Source organism: Lutra lutra, chromosome 6 (genome assembly GCF_902655055.1).
Source record: "Lutra lutra chromosome 6, mLutLut1.2, whole genome shotgun sequence".
Taxonomy (NCBI): Eukaryota; Metazoa; Chordata; class Mammalia; order Carnivora; family Mustelidae; genus Lutra; species Lutra lutra.
The window spans coordinates 94,558,840-94,580,602 of record NC_062283.1 but is presented as its reverse complement, the minus strand read 5'-3'; the positions used below and the strand labels follow the sequence as shown (position 1 = coordinate 94,580,602).

At 42.2% G+C, this 21,763-nt stretch overlaps 1 protein-coding gene across 9 annotated transcripts in view; it reads left to right on the top strand.

The window, feature by feature from the left end:
* Positions 1–21,763, top strand: part of PLAGL1 (PLAG1 like zinc finger 1) — a 68,343-nt gene that overhangs the window by 25,605 nt on the left and 20,975 nt on the right. For 6 of the 9 annotated variants that reach the window (XM_047733745.1, XM_047733749.1, XM_047733747.1 and 3 more), the window contains 3 exons: positions 11,457–11,534; positions 15,873–15,904; positions 20,764–20,837. The gene's annotated coding sequence lies outside the window, so the exon portion shown is untranslated. Of the gene's footprint in view, positions 1–11,456; positions 11,535–15,872; positions 15,905–16,705; positions 16,807–20,763; positions 20,838–21,763 lie in introns of all 9 variants that reach the window. The other 3 variants (XM_047733746.1, XM_047733744.1, XM_047733743.1) reach the window with 2 other exon arrangements.

Here is a 21,763-nt window from a genome sequence, read left to right as displayed (position 1 = left end):
GTACTTATTATGGATACAAAACATTCATTTCGAACCATCTGTACATTTATTAATAGTAAAGCTCACAAACATTTCCATCAAAATCAAGAGTCATAACATGATGTCTGCTAACATGGTAGAATAAGTTCTAGCCAGGCAGTGAGACAGAAAAGTAACAAGTATAGTTATTAGAGGATGAGATAACACTGTGTTCATTCTCCTGTCTTAAATAACCAAAAACCAAAATGAAACCCCAAAAAAGGCCATAAAATATTTAAAACAGGTTTTTCAGACATTGGGCAATGAATAACATAAGACTGAACCCTGAGAGAAGGGAAACAAGTGATGTGCCCATGACCACAGTGTAAGAAGGGAAACCCAAACACAGCTCATTGGTCACACTGAATTGAGGTAATAGAGTTGGGAATTCAAGGAGGCAGTTGCAGCTAAAATTTGTAGGACAGCATACTAGAGAAGAGAGAGTTACACAAAGAGAACAATTTGGAGGTCATCAGAGCATTCCCCTGGAGTCTTCAGCTGAGTGCTGATTAGTGCACACATATAAGAGAACTACCAAAGGTTGAGAAAAGAGCCACTGGAAAGGAAAATGTAGATCACAGATCAGGGAAGAATGTGTCCCATTAGACTAGAAAAACTTTTTAATATAAATGGCATAAAATGGAATAGTTAGAAGAGTACTGCCTTAGTAGGGAGGGAAAATTTGCCCTAGACTAAAACTCTGATTCTTCCCACCCCCCAAAAAAATCCTAAAAATAAGCCATTAGAGTGATCATAAACTTTTTTTGTAAAGGGTAAGATAGAAAATATTTTAGACTTTGCAGGTCATATGATCTCTGTTGCACCTACTAAGCTTTGCCACTGTAGTGATAAAGCAGCCATAGACAATATGTAAATGAATGAGGATGTCCAAATTCTAATAAAACTTCATTTACTGAAATAGGCTGTGGACCAGATTTGACTTGTGGACCACAATTTGCAGACTCTCAGTTTAAAGGTCAAATTTTCTAGTAGTTTAACTTCATCCCAGAACAAAGCTCAAGGACATTTAGAGAACTACAAGATATCCAGCACCTAACAAGGTAAAGTATGCAATATCTAGGATTCAATAAAAATTTACCAGATCTCCCAAGAAACAGGAAAATTCAATGGTGAAGAGAAAAATCAATCAATACAAATAGACTCAGAGATGATAGACTTAATAAAGATAAATTTAATGAACAGATTTTTTAATATTTAGTAAACATTTTTACTAAACAAAGATATTGAAACAATTATACATATGCTCAAGATTGTAGATGAAAGCAGTAAGTTTAAGGAGAAACATGAAAGGCATATAAAAAAAGTCCAAATTGAATTTTTAGAGGCAAATAAACATCTGAAATGGGATATAAATTGGATAGGATTAGCAGCAGACCAGACACCGCAGAAAGACTTTGTGAACTTGACACTATAGCAGTAGAAATTATACAGAATAAAACACTATGGGCAGTGGGACAACTTCAGACAGCCAAATAAATGTATAATTGGAGTCTCCAAAGGAGGAAGGTAACAGAATAAATATTTAAAGAAATAAGGGCTGAAAGTTTGCTAAATTTGATGGAAACAACAAGTTCACGTATCTTAGAGGCTTAGTGAATACCTGCAAGTACCAAAAAATGAAGAAAATTATACCAACATACATCACAATCAAATAGTTTAAAACCAGTAATAAATATTTTAAAGCAGAGAACAAGGGCACTATAAATTTAGAAGAACAAAGAATAACTGTAGACTTTTCACCAAAAGCAATGCTATCCAGAAGACAGTGTAGCAACTTCAACATAGTGAAAGAAAAAACTGTCAGCCTAGAAATTATAGCGAATAAAAATGTCTTTCAAAAAAAGGTAATAAAATACTTTTTTAGGCATACAAAAGATGAAAGAATTCACCATTAAACCCACGCTAAGGGGCACCTGGGTGGCTCAGTGGGTTAAGCCTCTGCCTTTGGCTCGGGTCATGATCCCAGGGTGCTGGGATCGAGCCCCACATCTGGCTTTCTGCTCAGCGGGAAGCCTGCTTCTCCCTTTCTGTCTGCCTACCTCTCTGCCTACTTGTGATCTCTTTCTCACCCTCTCTCTCTCTGTGTCAAGTAAATAAATAAATAAAATCTAAAAAAAAAAAAAAACCCACGCTAAAAGAAATGTTAAAGGAAGCCATTAGGAAGAAGGATAATAATACTAGATCAAAGTAAAAGAACACCAGAGATAGTAATGTTCTGAGTAAATGTATAAGTTTTTTTTTATTTATTTAAATCTTATTTTTAAAAGGTGATTATTTTAACCAAAAATAGTAACAATGTAGTTGGGGTTTATAACATGTAAAATGTATGACAACAGTTGCACAAAGGTCAAGATGGGAAAAATTGAAATATAATATAGGTTTTTTTTTTTTAAGATTTTATTATTTAGAGCATGAGAGAGTGCACAAGCAGTGGTGAGGGGTGCAGAGGGAGAGGGAGAAATAAACTCCCCTCTGAGCAAGGAGCCCGATGCAGGGCTCAATCCCAGGACTCTGGGATTATGACCTGAGCCAAAGGCAGATACTTAATGGACTGAGCCACCCAGGTGCCCCTAAAGTTTTTATACTATATGTGAAGAGGTGTAATATCCCTTGAAGTTACCTTGTGTTAAGAATATAATGAGAAACCTTAAATCAACCACCAAGACCTCGAAAGAAAGAGTATAAGCCAAAGGAGATAAAATTAAATCAGAAAAAAATAGTCCAGGAGCACCTAGGTGGCTCAGTGGGTTGAGCCTCTGCCTTTGGCTCAGGTCATGATCCCAGGGTCCTGGGATTGAGGCCTGCATCGGGCTATCTGCTCAGCAGGGAGCCTGCTTCCCCCTCGCCCTTTGCCTGCCTCTCTTCCTACTTGTGATCTCTGTCTGTCAAATAAATAAATAAAATCTTTTTTAAAAAATGTAAAGAAAAAACAGTCCAAAAGAAGGCAGGAGAAAAAAGGAAAAGGGAAATGGAGAAGAAATGGATAGCAAGATGTACATTTCAACCTAACTGTATCAATAATCCTATTAAGTATAAATGATGTAAGCACTCTAGTTAAAAGGCAATGAATGTCAGCTTAGATTTTTTTTTTTTAAGAAGAAAATAGATTAGCTATATACTGCCTGCAAAAAGATGCACTTCATATACCAAAGGACAATTAGGTTATAAGGTAAGGGATGGAAAGCAATGTGAATTTTAGTACTAATTATTTTTGAACTTAGAGTGGCTGGAAGTAGAAATTGGAGCAAAAAATATTGCCAGGTATAAAGATTGTTCTTTCATAATGATAAAGTGGTAAACTCATCAAGGACCCATCATGACCAATTTAACCAAAGAAAACAGAAGGCATAAATTACCAATGTCAGGAACGAAAGAGGGGTCATAACTACTGATCTCATGGGTATTACAGGGCGATTAAAGGAATGCTATAGTCAGTCTCTGCTCACAAATTTGATAACAGATACAATGGAACAATTCTAGAAAGATAACATACAAACTACTAAAACTGTCTCAAGGAGAAATAGATTACCTGAATTACTCTCTATCTATTAAATCATGTTAGTAGTAAAAACAAAAACAAAAAACAAGAACAACTCCTCAGAAAAGAAAAACCACCAGACCCAAATGGTTGTGCTGGTGAATTTTACCAAATAACCCATTTGACCAAAAAAAAAAAAAAAAGAAAAGAAAAGGGAAATTAGAAAGTATTGTTATCTTACTGAAAATAAAAACATATTTCCAAATAACTAGGATGCAACTATAGCAGGGCTTCGAGGGAAATTTATAGCACTTTGTGCCTATATTGGAAGAGAGCAACAGTCTCAAAATAATAGCTCTATGTAAAGGATTGTCAAAATTATCTACAAATATCTGAATGCCTTTTATTAAAAAACATGTTTATTTCATGTTGGAGAAGATAATATAGATGGTTATGAAAAGGCAACTCTTAGCCTTCATAGGAAGGAAATAGCCATCAGACTTGCCCTGCTGTGGGCTGAATTTCTTTAGTGATGAATTTCTTTAGCATGTTCCCTTAGATATTCTTTAGGTTTTTTTTTTTTTTTTTTTTCAAGTAATCTCTATATCCAAGGTGGGGCTTCAGTTCACGATCCCAAGATCAAGAGTCACATGCTCTACCAGCTGAGCTAGCCACACACCCCTCCCTTAAATATTTTTAAGGGTTCTTCCCAACGATTAACTTCTTTTTTTTTTAAATTTTAAAAAAGATTTTATTTATTAAGAGACAGAAATCACAAGTAGGCAGAGAGGCAGGCGGGGGGGGGGGGGGGGGAAGGAGGCTTGCCGCCGAGCAGAGAACCTGATGCGGGGCTCGATCCCAGTATCCTGGGATCATAACCTGAGTCGAAGGCAGAGGCTTTAACCCACTGAGGCACCCAGGCACCCTCAACGATTAACTTCTGAGATAAACAGTAGTGAAGGAAAAAAAACATTTTTTTTAAATGTTAATAGACTATAGACTAACATGCACTTTTAAGCTGATGTATTATATAGAATGTAATACAGTATAAGAATGAGCAGTAATTTAAAAAATCACAGAACTGTAGAATTAGAAGGAGCTGTAAGTGGTGTTTAGTCAAACAACAGTAACCTCAGCTCTCTGCCTCTTTTAATATCAAAGCCTTGGGTAAAAAATTTTTTTGAGTTTTTTTTAGGTGGTGATCTATTTAAGTTTGCAAATCAGCAGAAACAGTGCATGAGAAGTAAACCACTGGAAGACATAGTCAGTTCAGAGAAAATTGCATCAAGCTTAGGGACAATCACTAGACGTGATTTTGTACTAGGTCAAAGCTTAGGTATATGTCACCTTCTCTCCAAAGCCTTCTCTGGCTTTCCCAGACTTAGTGGCCTCTGTCTTCCCACAGTAATCTGTACACTCTGTACTGTAACATCTACATACTACCAACTATTGATAGGGTGTTACGGAAAATGAGACCAGGCAAAAAAAAAAGTTTGCTGTTTATGATCAGCCGTCTTTGTGCTAAAAAGTTCATCTGTTTTCTTCTAGTGAGTAGTATGAGGGTCAAATGAAATAACATACGTAATCTTTGAAAACGTTAAAGCACTAGCTCTATGCAACAAAATAGTCCTATCATGTATTTTTTCTTTTCATGTGGCAACTGTGAATTTCTGCCTAGCAGACGTACATTCCTACTCTAAGCAGTTAAATGGCAAGAAGCAAAGCTGATGGGACAGACAAACCACACTGCTGCTTTATAAAAACCAGGGAGTTTCCTCAGACATCTTTTCAAGAAAGACAATTTAGTCAGTGTTTCTATTTTGGGTAGTAGCATATCTTTTAGGACGGGTTGATCTGGGCTTACTGGTTGGCTACCTTCAGATATTAGACCTGAGTGGTAGATTTTTAGTGCTCGAGAGAACTGTGTAATCCAGAGGCTGAAAGTTACATCTGATGTCTTTTTATTGAAAAAGAAACCTGTTTTTCCCTTTTTAACGAGTTTCATGTAGGTTTGATTTTCAACACCAATGATAATAGCTTCCACGATTAGGTAGTTATTAATTTGCTAACATTGCTTTAGGGGCTTTATACAAGTTATCTGATTTAATCCTTCCAAATCCTATCTGGGAAGATACTATTCCTCCTTTGTAGATGAGGAAATGGAGAGTCTGAAAATATCGTTACTAGCTTGATTTACAAAATTACTAAAAGGTGACACTAAAATTTCAGTATTGATCCAATGCCAGGCTCCCCACGCAAGCACTGCGTCTTTGGATGAGTGGAGCAGTGCACTGGGCTTAGAGGTAGACTGTTTAATAGAGTCACAGTGAGAGCCGTTCAGTGAATGATTATATGCACACATGGTAGCTAGGTTCTGCGTGGGGTTGAGAAACAGAATACTTACAGTAGGGGTTCTGCTATGTATGAGTTCTGTGACTTTGGCAAATCAGTTTATTACCCTTCTCAAGTCTGTTTTCCTCATTCAAAAATAGAAACTAGTAAAACCACCTATCTGAGGTGGTTGTGGTGAAGATCAAATTGATGTTTTTCAGGGCTTTAAATGGTTTTGAAAGGAACACTTGGGTGGCTCAGTTGGTTAAGCATCTGCCTTCAGCTCAGGTCATGATTCTAGGGTTGTGGGATTGAGTCCCACATCGGGGTCCCTGCTCAGAGGGGAGCCTGCTTCTCCCTCTGCCTGCTGCTCCCCCTGCTTGTGCGCACTCTCGCTCACTCTCTCTAATAAATAACTAAAATCTTTTTAAAAACCCCACAAATAAATGAATAAATGCTTTTGAATATAAATTCAAATGAGCATATAAATGAATTGATGAGTGTATTTCATTATTTGCCATAGCCTTTCCTTAAGTAGTAAATTTTCTGAGTGCTTTTAAAAAATGGCTTGATTTGTAGAAACTTAGTTTCCAGAGCAGCTCTGTTGAATTAGAGTCCTCTATTATGTAAGGAACTTCTACTCCTAAGCTTAGCATTCTTCGATGAGATACTTTGTTTTTGAGGAACGGTTATTTCACAATACCTTGTAAAGGAATCCTTGACAGATATTTCTGTCTCCATTTTGGAAGAGTAGAAAGACAGAGAGGTCCAAAGTGGATCAGTGCCAGAGTCGGCTTTGATGCTCCTAATATAACTGTCACACTGTGTCTACTGGGAAGCTACCTTTCCCGTGCCATATAGACTTCTGTATTTTCTAAGCTCATTTCTGTTCAGACTTGAGAATAAGTGAAAGTCTTCTCCTTGAGGGCTGTTTGGTACCGTGTACAAAATGGCATCTTTGGCAGTCGAGTGAGTAATCAGTGAATGGATCCCCCAGGTCGTACTGAAGCTCGTAAGATGGGCACGTGGGAAGATTGTGTTCTGTGTCAAGGAATGAATTCTCCATACCTTTCATTCCAATATTGTTTATTTTCTTTTTGGTTTAGGAATTTTCGAATTTAACCCATCCACTCCCATGTTTCCTCAGGATTAGTGACAGAAGTGAATGGAACACAATAAAATAAACACATTTTCTTACAGGCGTTCTTGAAGGTTGTGTCAAAGAGGCAGCTCAGAATTCTGGGGAGACCTTAGAAACCTTTTTTTGGTCAGATCCGTTCAGCATAGGTAACTGGTCTGGAGAATCCATCGTCTTTCCTAGCCCCTCGTGTGCCCCTCCCCCCGGCTAACCCTCCTCACTCCCACAGAGCTCACAAAGCTCATTCAGGCACAGACTGTCAGGGGTCTAGATTGCCAGTTTGGGTGATTACCTGGCTCACAGCAAAGCTGACAGTCCTATCTCCGTGGACATTTTTGTTCCCCAGACAGAATCTACGAGAATTGACTCTAGTTTGTGTGGCCTTCCCTGGAGATCAAGCCTTGAAGGAAGCCCTAGCAATTGCAGCTGTAAATTCATCCTGTGGTGGTAGTGTGCCGGCTGAGAACTGAGAAGGGCTGCCCCCATCGCCATGCTCCTATCATCATTAGAACTATCAGGGTTGAGAAGAAAGTGTCCCGAGTGTTTGGGTACAGTGACACGAAAGAAATTGCCGATTAAGTGAGACCATTGCTCCCGGGATTGCAGGACGGAAAAAGAAAGGGAGAGTGAGCCGGGGAAGTTTATTTATGGAATGTCAGGGGGCCATTGAGGCCCAGCAGGCCCTAGAAGTGGAGGACTTCCCTGGGTGCTTGTTTTCTCCCTCTGACCTTGGATGAACTAGCGAGCAGTATATTATGCCGGCCGATTGTGCTGGTTTGTCATGGTTAGCATTCTGGACTGTCCCTGGAATGTAGGAAACGGATAAATTTGAATTGAACCATGAGGTGGTCTGCTGGGCCCTCTCCTTGTCTCAAGGAAACCTGTCGCTGTTTGTCTGGGCCTGGCCTGATGGAAGCAGTGGAGGGAAAGAGAGGTGGGCCTTTGATCTCTTTGTTGCAGCTGCTCCCTGGGAACTCGCTGAAATCAATGCCCTGTTTTCCTGAAGGAATGAATGGCTCTGCCTAACTAGCTTTGTGAAGCTGTGGGGGAATTCACTGCCTCTGTTTATTGACAGCTGAAAAGGAGCACATGGGGTGGAATGGACCTTCTTGTGAAAACCAGGCACAGGGAAAATTAGACCTCAATTTAACACAGAGGAATTTGGAAATTCACCCCAAAGGAGACGGTGGTTTCTCATGCTTACATTAGAATGACTCAAGTTTGGGGCTAGTGTGTAATGAACAATGGAGGTTCTGTCACAACTGTGTTATAAGTAGGAATATGGTATGCATAATAAATGATGCTAAGTAGAAGTTGATTCAACACCCTCCTTCTATTTTAAACACAGAAGTAGGGAAAGACAAATATTAACCATGATATAATCAAGTGATTCTTTTATTTTTGCATTAAGAAGAAAAAGGAAAAAATTGATACTTAAAATAAGCATTATTAACGTAACATTACTAAGTGTCAAGAATGTCATTCATTTATGTTTCAAAACATCTTTGAACATTGTATCTAAATTTCACTCATGGGAGCTCTTCCTGCCGCTCTGGATAGCGTTTGTTGTATGGGAATATTATAATACGTTTATTTTTAAAAACTTATATTCTTGGGATGTCGTAACTGAAAGGCTATGCCAAGCGTAAATGAAACTGGCAAATAGACCAGTATAGCACTTGCCATTAACACAGTTCATAAATCTTAAAATTACTAACTTACTTTTGAGAACATAGTAAGGAAAAAGTCTTGAGTTTATCACAAGGAAACATCACCCCTCACTTGCTTGATTTCCCAGGAAGAATTTATAGCTTCTTCCTTTGGCCCTGAGCCCTTTGTGCACACCTCTATTATAGCACTTAACACACTGCCCTGTAGCTCTTTGTTTAGGTGTATTCTTTTAGCTGGAAGTAAAGCAGCTGTGGCGGATTCATTTTTATATCTCCAAGCCCAGCAAAGCTCCTGGCTCGGTGAATGCGAGCGGCATGAATGGGGATTGATAGCTCCCTGTACATTACTTTGAATGTAATTACTTATCCAGGCTTCAACTGCAAATACTACATTTTAGGAAAACCTGATTGATCTATTGTTACCTGATTGGTGCTATAGCTTTTAAAAATCTATTCTTTATGGAGAATTATTAAACATTTTTTTTGATTTGGCGAGTTTGTTGAGCAGCCCATCAGCCTCTGAACAGGAGGCATAAAAAAGTGGATAGCATTGTCCTTTTAAAATCTAAGCTCTGTTTTCCAATATTCTTTCCTAAAATTAAATCTCAACACAGTGTTTAGATTATTTCCAGCTAGACGAGAAAAGCTTTATATTTAGAGTTCTGTGGACTTTCACTGGGCCAGAATTAGTGATTGTGATGGAGAAAGCATCCATTTTCGTGATTTATTTCTATGATGTAGTGTTAAATAATGCAAAACAAAACACCCTTTGACAATTTCTTTAACCAGATTTACCATCGCTATGAGCCCCTTATCAAAAGAAGCAAACACCTTCACTGTTCGTCAGTGAAAAGTATAAGGGAAATTTTGAATCTAAAGGACGAACTACTATGATTTCACAGGACCCTAGAACAAGCCCAGTTCTGGGCTATTTTCAAGTTAAAACCTATTTCTTTTTAAACCACAGCTTTAAGTGGGAAATAGTTGTCAACATTCTTTGGGAAACAACATCTTAAAATCATAATGGAAAATTTCAGTAAAGGGGGGTAAGGAAGCACAGAAGTACAGTAACTGGCTAATATTTCACCCTTCATAATATTTTTGTTTTTACCACCAAGATTATTCTTAAAGAAATCTGTTTGGTTGTCTGTTTTTGATTAAAGGTAAGGGTGGGGTTTAAAATACAGGTTTGCAAGTGTGTGAGCTTTGGTAGGAATCTTGTGTGGGGTGTTTGTGTGGGTCATACAAATGTGGTAGATTCAGCAGATTGCGATTCTGCTGAGATTTCAGATTTCTTATGAAATAGGAAAATTACCATGGCCTTGATCATCGATAGACTCTCACCCCCATAAGTATTAACTTGTAGATAAGAAGGCAGTAAGCATAGCACTTAGGTTTTATGATTTGGCTGCTCTACTCTCCGTTTCTGGAAGTAATTTCATGTGACATCATACCAAAGTAGGGAGGGGTGAAGGGTGGAAGGAAGTGTAGGAAATCAAACTACACTTTTTCATCTTCGCAGCGAGGCATATCTTTGTCTAGATTGATAGAAGGAACTGCATACAGGCCAAGGAAGTAAGTTCGGTTAAAAAACTGGGTTCTTGCTATGCCTGTTGAATCGTAACTCCATCTTCATGATCCTCTGTAAAAAAGCCTCGTCTCAGGACCGAAGACTATTATAGTCCCCAAGAAGAATCATTTCAAATGGTTTGAGAGTCAGACCTTCACAACAGGCCTGGGAATCAACATATACGAAGTGTTTGTATTTGCGTTGTGTGTTTATCTCCATCATCAAACTTCCTAGTAAAAAGATACCAGATACTTCCCTCTCAGATGGCTTCCCGTCCATCCAGACTGAGCAAAAAAAGCAGCCCTACTATAGCCCTATCTAGTCATTGCAAGGGAAACATCCTCCTTATTCATTAGATTGAATTACAGGAAAGACTGTTCTGAAATACAGATTTAAAATTACCTTCATTGGGTGTGCTTACTGTCAAAGAGTTCTGCCTCAGACCTCTTTTCTCACAGTAGCCTTGTCTTTGGTGGGGGGTGGGGAACAGGAGTGAAGCAAAAGAGTTTTGTTTGTTTTGGTTTTTTGGTTGTGTGTTTGGTTTTTGTTTGCCTGTGTGTGTTTGGGGCCTTTGAATGATCCTTTCTTGCTCCTTAGAAGCTCCCCGCAACCACACACTTCACCTTCAACCCTGCTCAGGGATTGGTTTCCCTTTCCCAAAGGATAGTGTTCGTGTTTGACACTTTTTAAAAGATTCTGATAGTCACCTGATTTCTCCCTGAGACTGTGAGGTATTTGCACTTGAACTGGGGTCTCTGGAAAATAATTGCAAATCCATGAGGGCTCCTTGCTTCCCAGATACCCGAGCAAAGCCCTTTACTCAAATTAATTTATTCAGTCCTCGAAAGACTCCTGGGCTGTAGGTACAATTATTGTCTTCATGTGACAGGCGGGAAGCTGAGGCCGAGGGAGACCAAACAAGTTGTGTGAGGTTTCTGAGTGGCTCCAGGGGCACCTGGGAATCTCGGCCTTCGGACACTGAGGCTCATGCCCTTCACCACATCACTGCCCGGCCCCCCTCAAAGGACGACTGCCGCCAGAACTTGAAGGCGGGTCTCTGGAATGTAGGGATATGGCGCTAGGGCATGTCGACGGGGAGAACTTTTTGATCTTGGCATTCCTGAACTCATATTCTGTATATCAGTGTCTACTTACAGAGCAGGGATGTGGTTTTTCTCAGTGCCTTTTTTTTTTTTTTTAACCTTTTGATTCTTTCCCCCCTCGCTCTAGGGTTGCTTTCACGTCTGATGTGGCCTCTGTTTCACGTCACATCGAACAGTCAGTCCTCTGTACCTCAGACTGACAAAGGTAAGTATGTCTCTGCCGAACCAGCAGACTTCTGCCCCGTCTGCTCCCCTGCGCTCAGGCGTGAGTCTGTATTCTTGTTCTTTTCTCTGGTTTGGCACACACCAAAGCCTTCCACCTTTCCCACAGTAGAGGGGGTTATGTTCCAGAAAATGCTTGCTCTCAGAGAATCTTCATTTGAGGAACTTCAGGCTTTGAAGGAAAAATAAGGTTGAGGGATAGGAAAGCCTGTTTTTCACTCTTTAGAAAAGATCAAGAGAATATGTGAAGAACAGTCATCGATATTTATTTTCATTTACAAATAAGGGATATTATACAGCTGATTTTTATTTAGCATGACTTGTTTACTGGAAATTTATGAGCCCCCTCTCTTACATTTTAAAAAGATGTTTTAAAATGATCTTAAAAAACAGATAAATACTAAGGGAAAATTTGGGAGCGTTATCCTCCATTTAGAATCATAGTCTGCTAGATATGTTACAGTTCAGTTTCTAAATCATCCTCTTAAGACCATAATATGAGGTGATTCTCGGTTTGCATCTTTTCTGTCCAAATTTCCAAAAGTTATGAAATGGGGAAAAAGTGGGCCTCTAAATCCAGTGTTTATCTGAGAGGACTTATGGTTGGCAGGATACTCAATATTTATCAGAAATTTTTATTTATGATCATTTTCCACCATACATATGGAGATTATAATTTGTTTTAACCACCTATTTCAAAATAGCAACCTCTAATTCCAGCCTTAAATTTCGTATCCAACATGTTGATGTTTTTTCCCCTGTAACATGTATTAGTTCTCTGTTTAAGAAGCCCGTGCCTTCCTCACCTAACGCCACCCTCCCCCGGATTTGGACCTTCAGTGCTAACTGTTGCTTAACCTTAATTCTTGGCCTCTCTCCACACTTTTTTTTTTCTTTTTTACAAAATGTCCTTGACTGTAACATGCCATATATTTTTTTATTCCAGTGTCCTGTGGAAGTTTTCTTATATTACATCTTACACTTGAAATTTTTTTCCCCTAACCTTTCACTAGATAAGTCACTTCCCAACTTCTTTTGCTCTGGGGGCTGACTTCTGGAAGGTTTTTCACGGCTGCCCGAGGTGGAAAGCCAGAGCGAAGAGAATATTAGATATATGGGGGTGTGTGTTTAAATTCTTGTTCTCCAAATGATTCTAACTGAAACTAGTCCAACCAGCACATTCAAAGAGAAATATTTAGCAAAATCCCAAAGTGCCAGAATCACTTCTATACGTCCTTTAGGCCACTTTATGATACCTGGAAGACCATTTCGTGCCAGGCACCATCGTAATTGTTTTCTCTAGTTAAACATGATCTTGTTATGTACAGCACAGTGATACTATTACACCGGCTAAGAAGTTAGGAGTCTTTCAAATACATGTCCTACAAAACTTGGAAACATGCAAGAAATAATAGGAATGTCTTTCACAAGCACGTGTTAGGAAATGAAATCATGCCATGATGATCCAAATTGAAGGGCGATTATGGCAGTGAGCTGTGTCACGTGTACCGTACATTGTCTGAAACAGGTTATGGTGTGTTCTAGCTGTGAGCTTACCCAGCCTGTAAAGGCGTTCTTGGTACTGATTACTAGGCTACGTCTGCTTTGCATGTCTGCTTTAGACCCTGCAGCCCCGTGCTTCTATGTGTATGTATGTGATGTATAATCCTGTAACAGCTCTGCGAAGTCGATGGGTGCCACCGTAAGGGCCAGGTAGGGAGCCCATCCCAGGGGGCGTACCTGACGTGTAGCAGAGCCAGTATGCAAACCTGGGGCCATCTGACTCCAAAGTCAGTGGCCTTTCTCCTCTACCACACCATTTTTCTGTATTGTATCTAGACCAGTACTATCATCTGGTTGATGTTCTTTTGAGCTGTCTGAACTCAAGCTAGTGTTAAGTAGACCTTGCCACTGACGGCACTGGAGTGCAGTGGAATAAAGCAAAGGAAGACGCATTCTTACACCACTCCTGAGTAAGAAAAGTTGTCACGTAAGAATTATCATTAAGGGGCACCTGGGTGGCTCAGTGGGTTAAGCCACTGCCTTCGGCTCAGGTCATGATCTTAGGGTCCTGGGATCGAGTCCCACGTCGGGCTCTCTGCTCAGCAGGGAGGCTGCTTCCCTTCCTCTCTCTCTGCCTGCCTCTCTGCCTACTTGTGATCTCTCTCTGTCAAATAAATAAGTAAAATCTTAAAAAAAAAAAAAAGAATTATCATTAAAATGTCTTTATTTTCTGACTCCCTGAACAAACAAAAGGCTAAAAATGAAGGCAGTTCAGAGATGAAGGGAGTTGACGGTAGGAAGGGGGTCTTCATAGTATAGGATGGTATTGGATATTGTTAAAGTTAGTAAATAAAGCACATTTCTCTACCAGCGTGTTTAAAATAGCACAAGGAGCTATGCGTGTTTATACTCTAATGAAGTGTACTTTATTTGGGGAGTCATTTAATTGATCCATTATGTGGCCTTTACCAAGGTAATTTTTTCCTTTTTCTTTGAGCGCAGGAATTAAAAGTGATTCATAAGACAGATACACTCACAATCAACATGTAAATTAGAACCACATTAAGATGATCATTGTTTTATGTTGTTTCCCTAAAATGGTTCTCATTTGCCCTGTATCGTCAACTCTGTAAGAACGCTGTGAGAGTGTGGTGAGCTCTGGCTCAGGGAAGATTGAGAACTCCCTACAAACAGTTCATTTTATGAACAAACTTCAGGGCACAGTTATTACATTTATTCTTTTTGTGCACTTTTTTTGGGTTATTTTTTGTGGTTTTTTTTTTCCCTCCAAAGTAATTATGATCATACTGATTCTAACATACGCTGGATCAGTCCGGGAGCATAGCCTTTATGTCTGCTGTCTGAGGTCTCCTTCTGTAACATAAACCTGAGCACATTGTCTCCTGATGACAAACTTTTGGTGCTTCTGATGAGTTAGGACTCTTGGTTGCCACTGGCAGAAACTAATGGGAAGGTGGAGGAACCCCCAAGAACCAAGGAACAGGGGCATATTTGCATGTTAGAAGAATCCCTCTGACAGCAGCACTGTGATAAGAAGGAAAGGGAGCCACTCCAGAAAGAGACTGAGGAGTCCGACTGGACCTCAGGGTCCAGTCTGTAGAAACCCCTCTGCCCTGACCTCACAGATTCAAGCTCCTTACTCACCAGGCCAGTCTCAGGTTTAAGGGAAGCCAAATGAAAATTGAAGTTTGGCCAATAAGATGGGTTTGTCCTCGTCCTCCAGCACACCTCTGCACACTTGTCCTAGAAAATTTTTAGGCACCACGGCCTGGAAGTAGTCTCCTGCACGTGGTGCCCGTGTTGAGTGGCAGAGGTTAGGGACAGGCCATGCGAATGTTCATCAGCTGCTTGCTTCTCTCTTCCCTTCTATACCTCACCTATCTGGCATGAGAAGGGAAGCAAGTGTCCTTATGAGGCCAGAGTGGCCCCACACTGTGGTTGCTTTGCTTTCCCAAACCTTGGCCTGCTTGCCCAACGCACCCTTGCCTCCATGATCACTGTCTGTGAGTTCTCTCCTCAGGTCCAGTTTCCTACGAAATACTCATCTTCCCAACAACCAAAGCAGGGAGAGGGCACTGCATTGGCCCACTTTGCCTCTGTGACAGGGCACCTGCTCCTCAGGGAAAGCCTCCTCTCCCAGTTACATCTTCCCACCTGATGTGTCCCATTGCTGGGCAGACTCAGTGCCTGGGTGGCAGGAGAATGGGGTTCCCTGGTTGCTGATTCTTGTCCATCTGAAGCTCTTCCGGCCAGGGCTCGCTGTTCTGAAAATTCTGAACTCTGCAGAATGGCTGGGAGAGCTGGGCTTGTCTGGAACCCTGTCCAGTTTTCCTCAGGGCTTTTGGAAGTCTCTTCCGAAGGCCTCCGATATTTAGCCACAGGACTGAAATGGGGTTGGCTTTGAGGATGTGTGACTGGCCTCAAAGTATGAGCCCCTCTTCATTGTTTCATTTGGTGCCACAAGTCCCTCCTGCTACTGCAACATCTTTGAACAAATTTGTCACATGAAGGACTCACATCCTCTCTCCTAGCGTAGGACTCTCCTCTCCCCTGGGCTCGTCAGTTTGCTGCACGCTCTCATTTCCTTCACGTGGAAATGAGCCGACCCTCTTGCTGTCCCAGCTCCCTGCCCTGGAGTCCCCGCCAGGCTTGGGAAGAGGGGTGTCCTGAGCCCAGCTGCACTGGCCTCTCTCTCTCCTCGTCCTGGTCGACATCCTTACTTTTTTTTGGTTTTTAAGCAACTCACAGTCTAAGATAAAGGCCCTAAAGACCGCTTTCTCTGTTTCTCCCTTTCTAGGTGTTTGCATAGGAATCAGAGGAGTTAATCTTGTGAGTAAACTCTCCACATCTGTGCGGGTTTCCTTCCTTCCTCCTCTCTCTGCCCCGGGGCTGTGAGCACAGGACTGCCCCCAGGTCACCAGAGCCTCTGCATAGACGCACTCCTCTCTGCAACAGGGAGCCTCTGCATAGACGCACTCCTCTCTGCCTTTTCTGAAAAACAGTCTGGCACCAGTGGTAGCAGTTGCGGCTAGCCAGTAGCACAGATGCATATGGCGTAGGAGGCTAAGGTTCTTGGCACCTTCCAGAACCCCCCCCCCAAGTCTGAACCTCACCACACAACTTCAAGTATGCAGGAAGTCTTCCTTTTTTATTCCCTGTGACTGATTCAGAGTCCAGCCTCCATTCTGCTAACATACAGGGAAATTTCATTTCATCTCTCTCCCTTTCCCTCACCGGGTGTGTCCTTGAACCCAGAGATTTTCATGGCACCTGCCAGGTGAGGGTCTGGCTTGGCCCTTCTGTGTGTCCCAGCACTGGGCTCTGCAGCTCTCTGCCTAAGGACCGTGAATGGAGGCTGAAAACCTCACCCTGGGTGTGGGTCTCCCGGAGCACGGCCCACACCCTGTCCTCCCCAAGGGCTCTGCCCACTGTCCTGGGAGAGAGAGCTGTGCCAGGGTCGGAGAGGTGCTTTCTCTCCCCTTCGTGGGCACCCTCTCTTTCTTCCATCTCGGGGGTCGGACAGAATCTCCTCATGGGGTTTAGAGGTTAACATGGACAGACTGTCTCTGCGGTCATCTGGGCTCAAACATAAGGAATGACAAAGCCTGCCTCCTGTTTTAAATGAGCTAGGAAGAGAAGCTGTTGGGAGGACAAATGAAGCAGAATTCCAGAGTCGTCCTGCTTTGCTGATGTGGAGGCTGTGAAGAAGGCAAAACAAGGCCCAAATAGTGGTAACTACAGAAGTTACGGAAAGAGGGGGCCGGTACGCTCGCAGAATCCGTATAGCTGAGTCAGTGAGAAAAATCTAGTGTGACTCCAGAGTTTCTGACTTGGGAGAGTCTGGGGAGTGACACAGTGGAGAGATTGCCCTGTTGGTAACATGGCCGCTCCCACCACGGGCTCTGGATGCCAACTCCACTGCCTGCTGGTCACGTGCCCATGGGCAGAGTACTTCTAAGCCTCAGTTTCTCCATCAGTAAAATGGGGCTAATAGCACCTACTCATACAGTTGTTAAGGGTGTGTTAAATGATTAAAATAGCCACAACCTGTGAGCATCCAGGATATATTAGCAACTGGTACCTAGTGGAGCCAGTAGCTAAAACTGGTATTGCTGGAGGGGCCCTTGCTTTAGAAGAGGTGACCTTCAGGGCTGTGAGATATCCAAGCAGAGATTCATCTGGAATTTGCAAGAAAGTTCAGGATTGAAGATGGAGATTGGGGGGGGGGGGGCTCTGATTTCAGGAAGGAGTTGAAAGCCTGAGTCATGAGTGGGGTCCCCAGCGATCGTGTGTGAGGGTAGACGGCCCTCGGTCAGGCCCGCTCATGTATTCAGGTTTTGAGGGACCCTTTGCAGCTCACTCCTCCGTGACATCTTTAAACTGACTTTGTTGTTTTGAGATTAATGTGAATATCCCATTTAAGGTCTCTACTTCAGGGGAATAATATCATTGTTTACTCAGCAAAGTAAGAGTGGGTTGTCTGTTATCTCCTGTATCTAGTGGGCTCCTTTCCATCTGGAATTACAGTCTTCAGAAAATAGAATAAAATTAAAAAACTCATTTGAAAAGCTTTTCAAACACAAACCTTACCCATCTTCAAGCTAGAGGAGGAAGAAATCCCAGCGTGTGGGGCTTGCCCAACTCTTTTCCACTCAGATCATTAGAAATAAAAAAGAATTGAAGAATTGACTTAAGAATTGACTTAAGAAAACTCAGGAGTAGCCAGAAGTGAATGAGTTGAAGCTGGAGGGAAATTCCTTTGTTTAATTTGGGTTTCAGTGCATGCCCAGCAGGCAGCTGAACCAGTACCTTCACAGAGAAAAGGACATATCCTTAAATGTGGCTCTCAGAAGCAGTTGCCTTGAAAGACGGACTGTGCCCGAAAAGATGCATTCTAGAAACCATATGCTCTAGATTTAGGAGACTTCGCTGTTTGTCATCAGTGAGTGAGCAGACACAAACAGATCATTCCCCCGCAAATTTTCCCTCTTAAACAATTAACTCTAATCTGTTTACTGTGTGCCAATCCTCATTCCTAGAAAAATGTGACTTTTCTTGCTACTCTGGAGCTCAGAAATACGTGTATTTAGGAGTGTGTAATGTTATAGGGTCATTTTTCCCATATACATATCCATATGTGTATATGGATATATACATATATGGACATATATGGATATGTATATGGGAAAAATGACCCTATAACACCCATATATGTATATAGCAAAGATTATACACACACACACATATACACATATATATGTACATATTTGTATATGTTTACATTTGAAAGATTAAAACCTTTTCTTCTGATTTTGAAATCTGAATTCTGACCTGAAATGCAGTGTGCAAAGAGCATCCTGTCAAACTTAGATGTGTTCTTTTCCCCCTCTCTTCTCTGCTTGGCTACACTGTTGCACAGTGCACGGGGTTTTCCCCAGGGCCACGCACACTTGCAGGTTCTCTGTTGCATTGTTAACTCTGTGAGCATTACTGGTCTGAGATGGCAGGTGGGAGAGGCGGAGGAACTTGGCCTCCTCCCTGCCAGAGTTCTCCTCTTTCACTGGTGCTGCTTACATTGAACAGCTTAAGAATAAGCTCCTGTGTGAGCCCTTGGAGGCCAAGGAGTATTGTTGGGTTCAGAAAGGAATTGCTTTCTTTTCGTGATAATTTGAATATTTTGACAATGAAGCTAAGCCACTCCACTGCCTGGTTTGCGTACGTCATGTCATGCGCACCCTTTCTCGTGAAGCAGGAGAGAGCTCCCGCCTCTCTGAATTCATAAATTGGTATTGTCCGTTGGTGAGATGCGTAGGAGCAAAGAAAGAATCATCCAGAAGGATTTTACTCTCTTGGTTCAATGTTTTTTAAAGTGCTTTAAAACAACAACAACAACTAATACAGGCCTTTGGAGGCTACCCAATCTAAAGCACCATGATAGATGTTGGGTATTTGGAGAAGAGGGCTGGGCCATGAGACGATTTGTGAAGTGTTTATACATGCAAAACAAACTCTCTGGTTGCTTCAGAGATCCTGCTTACCTCCAGTTTTAACCCTCCAGGCTTTCTCCTGAATTGCGATGGGTTATTTTAAAAATTTAGTTGTCTAAAATGACCTTAATTTTTCCATTTTTTAATTTTATTTATTTATTTGACAGAGATCACAAGTAGGCAGAGAGGCAGGCAGAGAGAGAGGAGGAAGCAGGCTCCCGGCTGAGCAGAGAGCCCGACGCAGGGCTCGATCCCAGGACCCTGGGATCATGACCTGAGCCAAAGGCAAGGCTTTAAGCCACTGAGCCACCCAGGCGCCCCTAATTTTCCATTTTTAACTTAAAACTTAAAAGGATGTTCTTCTACAAAATAAATGGGCAGAGCCTTTTTTTTGACCAAACTAAGAGAAGGAAACAGGCAACCAAGTAAGTAAATCACTTAGGATTGGTTTTGTTTCATAGTAGATTTATCTTTGTGCTGGTTAAGAAAATCCTAACAATCTGGGACGCCTGGGTGGCTCAGTTGGTTAAGCAGCTGCCTTCGGCTCAGGTCATGATCCCAGCGTCCTGGGATCAAGTCCCACATCGGGCTCCTTTCTCTGCAGGGAGCTTGCTTCTCCCTCTGCCACTGTCTGCCTGTGCTCTCTCTCTCTCTCTCTCTCTCTCTCTGACAAATAATAAATAAAATCTTAAAAAAAAAAAAATCCTAACAATCTTTCCCCTCTGAGGGCTGATAGGTTGGCATAGTTCTAAATTGGAAGAAGCCAAGTTTTATAGCGAGCTGGTGAGTAGGGTACTGGTTTCTACGCGCTCACCAGGGATCAGTGGTGCAAAGCCAGATGCGGGCTGGGCTCCGGAAGGCTTGGTGAAAACCTCGACTCCCAGGGCCAGAGTGATATGCCTCCAGGCTGTGCTGTTTGCACTGTGGCCTAGGAGCCTGTATTCTTTAAAAGATTTCTCTGGCAATTCTAGTGCAGAGCCAGCTTCGGTGACCACTGGACTGTGGGTTCAGTTTAGAGGCCTCAGCCTTTTCCCCCTGCACCTCTGGGGAATCTCTATGTTTCTTTGAAGCTCTTGTTGAAAATGAATGCCTACTGGTTCTTGCTGCCTTTTTTCAATTGAGAATTTGTTTCAGGTTCTGTCATTGCATAGATTTGCATACTGTTTATGGTATTCTAATATTGTTCATTTAAAAAAAATCATTTCCTCTGTGTGCTATTTTGAATATTTTCTATAAACAATTTCATGGTTTTGGCCCTCCTCCCCAACTTGGCAGAAAGCAGGGGAAAGCTTCAGGGTTTTTCTAATCCAGTTGCAAGTAGGAAAGGAGATGTAATAGAAATTCTTAAAGATCTTCCTGGGCAAGATGACGTCAGATTGAAAATCCTTTAAGTTACTGCATTATGAACTTTATCATACCTTTTAAATATATCAGATCTAAATGTTTAAGACTTTTGCCATCTGGTAGATCAGAGACATTTAAAAATTAATGGTGGTGTGGCTATTGAGGTATCCTACTATAGGATCGTAAAGTTTAAAACTGATCTGTCGTCCATGAAAATGCCTGGAAGGGTGGTCAGAAATCTCTAGACATGATCGGGTGTGTGTATGTGTTCCCGAAGGGAAGCTCAGGCTGCAGCCTGGTGGGGGGAACGCTGCCCCAGCTTCATTCACTGAAGGCGTGCAAGATCTCTTCCTACAGGTTTGACTCCTCAGACAAGCTCCTGAGAGGACTCCACGACCACCCGGAAGCTGGTGTTTCCTGTCACCCAACAGGTATGTAAACGGTGGTAGCGTCTTCAGATTATTGCTGTCCGGGCACATGTATGACCAGTCACTTGGAAGCACAAGGGACAGTCAGGTTGTGCAGGAGGTTCCAGGGCCTTCCCAGAGGTTCTAGTAGTAGAAGAAATACACTCCCCCCTCATACTGCCAACTATCTTCGAACAGCATTCTTCTAACTTTTCTTTTTTCAAAACTTGAGTATGCTCTTCAACCCAGGGTATCAGAGGCTCCCACTGGCAACCTTTCTGTTGTCTGCTGGCCATCACACACAGCCAGAGGTGACAGGTCACTCTGTGGACTTTTCTGCAGGCTCCCTGTCAGTTCAAATGTTTTCAAGCTGCCCTGGCCCACCTGGTGTGCCTGAGCTGCATAGAGGGTGTCTTCCTCTCTTTGGCACGTGTTGGCTGCCCAGCCTGAGGAAGACGCTGGTCAGGGGCCGGTCGTACCAGGGAATCCACCCACGGAATCTGAGGCTGTCTTTGGAAATACTGTAGTCAGAGCTGAAGCCTGGGGCTCGTGCAGACGGTGTACCTAGGAAGGATGGCAGGGTACGGGTGGGAAGAGCACACAGGTCAGATCACCCGGGTTTGGCCTCTGGTCATCGTCGTCATCACCAGTGACGCTGACACTCGCAGCACCCTCACTGTGTGCCACCATGCTTTGCACAGAACAGCACTTGCAGCGTCTTCTCTGTCAGTTCCGATGGGCAGGGAGCATCTGTCTCTACACCTCAGTCTTCTCATCTGTCGGATGGGGATGAAGATGCCTCTCTCTCTGACAGGGCCTCAGAGGGCTTAATTAGACTGTCATTGTGCTAAATAGCCTTTGAATGCCCTTTGAAATACAATCGGACTAAAAAACATTTTGATGTTTTGGCTAAGACATTGAAATTCATCCCAACATGGCCAGTCTCTCTA